Consider the following 6,248-nt stretch of genomic DNA (forward strand, 5'->3'; position numbering starts at 1 on the left):
CCATGCTTTTTTCAAGCCCAGCTAGTATCTTTAAAATCATGATTCTGAACTCTAGGTCTGACATCGTACTAATGTCCATATTGATTAGGTCCCTGGCAGTTGGTACTGACTCTTGTTCTTTTTGTTGAGGTGATTTTTTTTGTCTTGTCAGTTTGTCCAGAGGAGAACAGATGAATGAGAGAACAAAATGCTAAAAGGGTAACAATGTTCCCAGAAAATATACTCTAAACAAATCTGAAAAGACCTGAAACCGGGGGAAAAGAAAAGGAAAGAAAGAAAAAAGAAAAAGAAAAAAGAAAAAGATAAAAACAAAACAGAACAAAACAAAAAAACAGAATATGATCAAATATGATCAGGCTGGTGCATAGATCAGTGCCACACCCTAGATTTGGGGCATATTTTGGTCTGTTGGAAGAAAGTGCCTCCCAAAATTTTAAAGAAAAAAAACCTATATATGTACAAAAATATGGGTTAATATGATGAAGGGATGGAATATGACTGTAAAGATGAAAATTATAAAAGGAATTGACAAGATAAGTTGGTTGAAAAAAGAAAGAAGAGGATTTAAAAAAAAAGGGAGAGAATGTGATCAGGCAGGAGACTAGAACAAAGCCATACACTAGAGATTTAGGGTATATTTTGATCTGTCAGAAGAAACTGTATCCCAAAATTTTAAAGAGAGAGCAACTTATACATATATATCAAAAATAAGGGTAAGTACTATGAAGGGATAGAATATGACTCTAAAAATGAAAAATAAAAAAGATTTTTTAAAAAAGGGATTGATAAGATGTTGGTCGAAAAAGGGAAAAAGAAAAATTCAAAAAAAAAAAAAGACAGTTAAAAAAAATTATCTTTGAAAGACGAAGGAATCATGGGGAAAAAGCCATGAATTCTCTGAGCAGTATTCCCCTAGAGCTGGAGTTCTGCCGTTCTCATTGATAGGTAAACTTGGCCTTGGCTGGCTGTTCTTGCTGATCTTTTGGGGGAGGGGCCTGTTGCCATGGTTCCCAAAAGTCTTTGCCGGAGGCGGAATTGCCCCGCCCTTGCCTGTCCGGGCTAAGCAATCTGCTCGGGTTTGCTCTCAGGAGCCTTTGTTCCCTGCAAGCTCTCGGTACAGCTTTGGAGGACGAGAGTGCAAATGGCGGCCTTCCAATCTCCACCCGGAGGAGCTGAGAACTCGGGGTCCCGCTCCTCAGTGCGCCCCCAGAGAAAAGCCGTCACTCCCATCTCCCCGGTCTCCGGCCGCACTCCGTGCTCACCCGGCCTGTGACCGAGCATTTCTATCTCTGGCACCCGACCCCGTGTGGAGTCTCCAAACCCAGCAGATCCCTGCGGTGCGCTCCCGCGCCGCTCCTCCTGGGGGAGGAAGGGGAGTCTCCCCGGATCTGCTGCTTGTTGGGTCCCTGCTGGAGGAGCAGTGGCCCGACTGGGCCGCGGATCACAGTTTATGGCCACCCCGAGCTGAGAGCCCACGCCTCGGCTCCGTCTCGGCAGCTGGCTTCCCCGCTCCGATCCCTGGGAGCTCTGCCGCACTCAGGCACCCCCGGTCTTTCTGTGACCCCGAGGGTCCTGAGACCACACTGTCCCGCGACGGTTCCACCCCCTCCACTTAGCCACTGGAACGACGTCCCTCCGCGGAGCCGATTTCTAAAAGGTCCGATTTTGTGCTCCGCGGCTCTAGCACGTGCAGGAAGCGGCCGACGGAGGCCCCCTCCCCCGCCGTCTATCCTCCCGACTATCGCCTCGGATTCACTTCTCCGCACGTCCTACCTTCCAGTAAGCGGTCAGTTCTCTGTTCAGCGAGTTGTTGCTACGCTCCTCTTCGATCTCCTGTTGAGTTCGTAGGTGTTCAGAATGGTCTGATCCCTATCCAGCTGAATTCCTGGGACCAGACGAAACCCAGGTCTCCCGCTCCTCCGCCGTCTTGCTCCTCCTTTCTAAAGATTTTATGTATGTATGTATTTGTTTATTTAAGAGAAAGAGTGAAAGAGCAGAAGCACGGGGGGTGGCAGGGGGAGAAGGAGAAGCAGGCTCCCTGCTCACCCAGTGGTAGTTTGTTATCTTTCAAGGAATTGATCCTTTTCATCTAAGTTATCAAATTTGTCGGCATAAAGTGTTCATAGTGTTCCTTTATTATTTTAGATTCCAGGGGATTAATAATGATGGCTACTCTTTCATTTCTGATCTTAGTAATTTGTATCTTCTCTCTTTTTTCTTAGTCACCCTTGGCTAGAGTTTTATCAATATTATTGATCTTTTCTAAGAATTAGCTTTTGGTTTGATTGATTTTTCTCACTTGTTTTTCTGTTTTCAATTTCATTGATTTCTGCTTCAATTTTTTATTATTTCTTTTCTTCTGATTCTTTTAGGCCTAAATTGCTCTTTTCTAGTTTTCTAACATAGAAGCTTACATTATTGATTTTAGATCTTTCTTCTTTTCTAATATATGCATTTAATGCTATAAATTTCCCTCTAAGCATCGCTTTTGCTGCATCCTAGAGATTTTGATAAATGTATCTTCATTTTCTTTTTTTTAAGATTTTATTTTATTATTTATTTGTCAGAGAGAGAGAGAGGCAGAGGGAGAAGCAGGCTCCCTGCTGAGCAAGGAGCCTGATGCAGGACTGGATCCCAGGACTTTGGCATCATGACACGAGCCAAAGGCAGACGCTCAACCAACTGAGCCACCCAGGTGTCCCTTCATTTTCATTTAGTTAAAAATATTTTTAGATTTCTTTTAGCCTCATTCTTTGACCCATGTGTTATTTATAAGTATGCTGTTTAATCTTCAAATATTCTGCAGTTTTCTGGCTACCTTTCTGTTTCTGATTTCTAATTTAATTCTATTGTGGTTTGTGAACATACTTTGTAGGATTTCTCCTGTTTTAAAATTATAAGGTGTATTTTATGGTCCACAATGTGGTCTGTATTGGTGAGTATTCCATGTGAGCTTGAGAAGTTTGTGTAATTCTGTGGTTGTTGGATGGAGTATTTTATCTTCATGCCATATTATCTTGAATTAAGTAAAAAAAAAAAAAAAAAAACATTTCCAATCACTTTACCTACAGATTATTTTACCTACTGCTCCGTTTGGCAGCCAGTCTCTTGTCTCTCTGTTCAGCAATAGTGAGACAGATTTCTTTTCCTTGGGGGAGGGAAATCCATGTTTTCTTGCCTTTGCCAATAACAAAAATGTTGGAGATCTGGGTGACAAAGCTGTTGCCTTTGGCATCTTCCACATAAACCACATCAAAAGAGCCAGAATGTCTCACTCCGTTGGTGATCATGCCCACTTTTCCCAAGTTAGCACCTCTGGTCACCACCATAAACAGTCTCCAAATCGATCTGAATGTTGTCATTCACCTTGATGAAAGAATCAGAGTAGTGGATGGTGTGAACATCATGAGTCACCAGATGAGAGATTCCTTTTGTGCCCACAAAGATCTCTCTCACTTTGCACAGCTTGTATGTGGCCTCCTCAGGTATAATGTAACGGACGGCAAAACAACCTTTGGTGTCACAGATCACATAGAAATTCTCTCTGGTCTTGTCAATGCTGATGACGACCACAAAAACAGCAGGGGAGGTTATATCAGCCCACACCTTACTATTACTCTCAATGGACCACTACATGTAGACTGACTTTATTTCATCTCCCTTAGGGCATACTCGAGTCTGTTCCTTAGGAAAAGGATGAGGGAGAGACATTCTCTCAGCCTGTGGGTATTGGTGTATGGACGAGGAGCAAACACTGTCTAGTTTATCCAGTACCCAATGCTTTGGAGCAGCTACACACTTCAGATGCTTCTTGGGATCATAAGCCAAGGCTGCACTAGGTACTGTATGGAGTATTTTATACATGTCAATTAGATCAAATTGATTGATAGTGCTGTTCAGGTCATCTGTATCCCTACTGATTTTCTGCCTGCATGATCTAACAATTACTGGTGGGGGGGGAGGGGTGATGTCTCCAACTATAATTATGGATTTGTATATTTATTTTTTCAGTTCTATTAATTTTGGCCTTATGAAATAGAACTGTCCTTATTTGCAGATGGCAGGATTTTCTATGTAGAAAACCTCAGGAAATACATTTTTAAAAACCCTTAGAACTAATAAGTGAGTTCAGCAATGTTGCAGGATACAAGATCAACATACAAACATCAGTTATATTTCTATATACTAGCAATGAATGCATGGAAACTGAAAATAAAAATTATACTACTATTTAAAATTTCACAAAATATGAAGTACTTAGGTGCCTTCAAGGAGATTTCAGTGTATCCATGTGGTGCTGTATGCTGTGGCCCAGCACACACACACAGATTAGCTTGACCTCTCAGATTCTCTAAGGAACTTGTAGCTGGGAACTTCTGAAGGATGAGGCAGTGAGCAGTGGGAGCAGAAGTTGAAAGGTTATTAGGTCAAGAGAGCTCAGAGGAGCCATGGAATGAGATATGGAGGCTTGTTATACGGGAGAATGAACCACAGGAGTGTAGAAGCCATGAATAGAGAAGTGGACAATAGAGGATGAAGAAGTCAGTTTGTGACAGTAACTATAGGCAACCAACTCAGAGTAGCTGTGCCACACTGGTGTCCCAAGTGAAGATCCACAGACTTCTGGGTTCCCATGTATGTGCATTGCTGCAGTCAGTACAATTTAGTATGGCCTCACCAAACCATACATATTCACTGCATGACCTCCCTTCTCCCTGACTGGAGGAAGCTCTTTCTGGAAATCAGGAACCTCCCCCACCGCCACCTCCCAGAATAAGCGCTGCTTGTCATTTCTCTCCTTTGATTTTGGTTCTCCTGGTGGTTAGGAAAGTTCTAATGTGGCCCACTAAGGGGAAATGGCAAAGAGATTTGAGTTTCTATTAGCTTGAACTTGAAAAAGTGGGCACATCCCTGGGGCCCAGGGAAGTCCTGAAGTTTGTCTCTTTCAATTGATTCTGAGCACAGGCAGGGAAGGAGTGGTATTCGTTTTTAACTGCTCAGACTCCAATAGGCTCCCTCAGCTACCAGCTCAGCCCCATTCTCCTGCTAGTTTTGCCTGTGTCCACTACTGAGTTTGACACATAATGCCATCTCTGAGCCAGAACTTGGAAAGAGTTCTGGTTTTCCAGTTCTCTAACCTGTTTGACTGTCCCAGGACTTCCTCCTGGTCCTTAACCTACTAGATCTGGGGCTGAGGGCATTGAGCCCCTGAAACCTCTCACCCATGGATTTAGTTTGGATTCTATGGGCAGAAGGGGACATGATGGGCTTCCTGGCAGAGCCAGACATTTCAGCATTGTGCTTAAGGAGGCAGAATCATGTGCTGGGGCATGGAATGGGTTCCAGCAAGTGTAGCTTATTAGTGATGCGTTGAGAGGAGGCCACTGGGAGACAAAGGGATGGAGAGCTGCCAGATGCCATATGGCAGGAGAGGGCCATGGGGAGATTCTTATGTATCCTCAGGGAGAGGGGGTCTCAGATCCACTTGGGGGTCTCTGTGCTGCCCTCTGGATCCCTGCTGGCCACTGTAGCCTTATCCTTTGCCCCACCTGGTCACTGAGTGTCTTGCTAGCATCTGCTGCTGAAGGGTGCCCTAATGAAACTCGGGATGTGGACCACCAAGGGCTCATCATGCTACCCCCACCCCACTCAGCCCCATCTTGGGTCTTGCTGATGCTGAAGATCTTCCCCAAGCACTAATGTGTGTGAAGTCCCACAGCACCATGATTTCAGGAGAATGAATACTATGACAGTTTAGTACTCCATATCATTGAATTTAAGAAGCGCTGTTATTTTGCATACCCTTAAGAAAGTGAAAACTTTGCCTGCTAAACCGTGAAATTCCACTGATTGTAAGATGCATCTCAATTTCAGAGATGAAAAAAGGGCATTTCAGGATGTTAAAATATGGTATTTTACAATTAGTGTGGTGGTTAAGAGCCCGATATGAGAGCCAGGCTGCATGAGTTTGAATCCCAGCTCAGCCATGTACAAGCTATGGGGTCTTGGGCCAGTCACTTGTACCATCACTGGGCTTTAGTTTCCATGACTGTGTAATGGAGACAGACCTACTTCCTAGAGTTGTGAGGACTGAATATGTGTGTAAAGCATTTCAACAGTGCCTGGCACCTAGTAAGCACTGCCTTTGTTATTTTTATTTTTAACAAATATTATATCCATTACATACATAAGCAGAGGATAAATAATGGCCTTTGCCATCACCCCCACTGCCTTGCTGCCATTCCTGT

General features: G+C 43.7%; 1 pseudogene; it reads right to left on the reverse strand.

The window, feature by feature from the left end:
- Nucleotides 1–3,085: 3,085 nt before the first annotated feature.
- On the reverse strand, nt 3,086–3,636 carry LOC112818316 (small ribosomal subunit protein eS4-like; annotated as a pseudogene).
- Nucleotides 3,637–6,248: the final 2,612 nt, after the last annotated feature.

Source organism: Callorhinus ursinus, unplaced genomic scaffold, assembly GCF_003265705.2.
Source record: "Callorhinus ursinus isolate GAN/ISIS: 27379988/994484 unplaced genomic scaffold, GSC_fseal_2.0 scaffold1391, whole genome shotgun sequence".
Classification (NCBI taxonomy): Eukaryota; Metazoa; Chordata; class Mammalia; order Carnivora; family Otariidae; genus Callorhinus; species Callorhinus ursinus.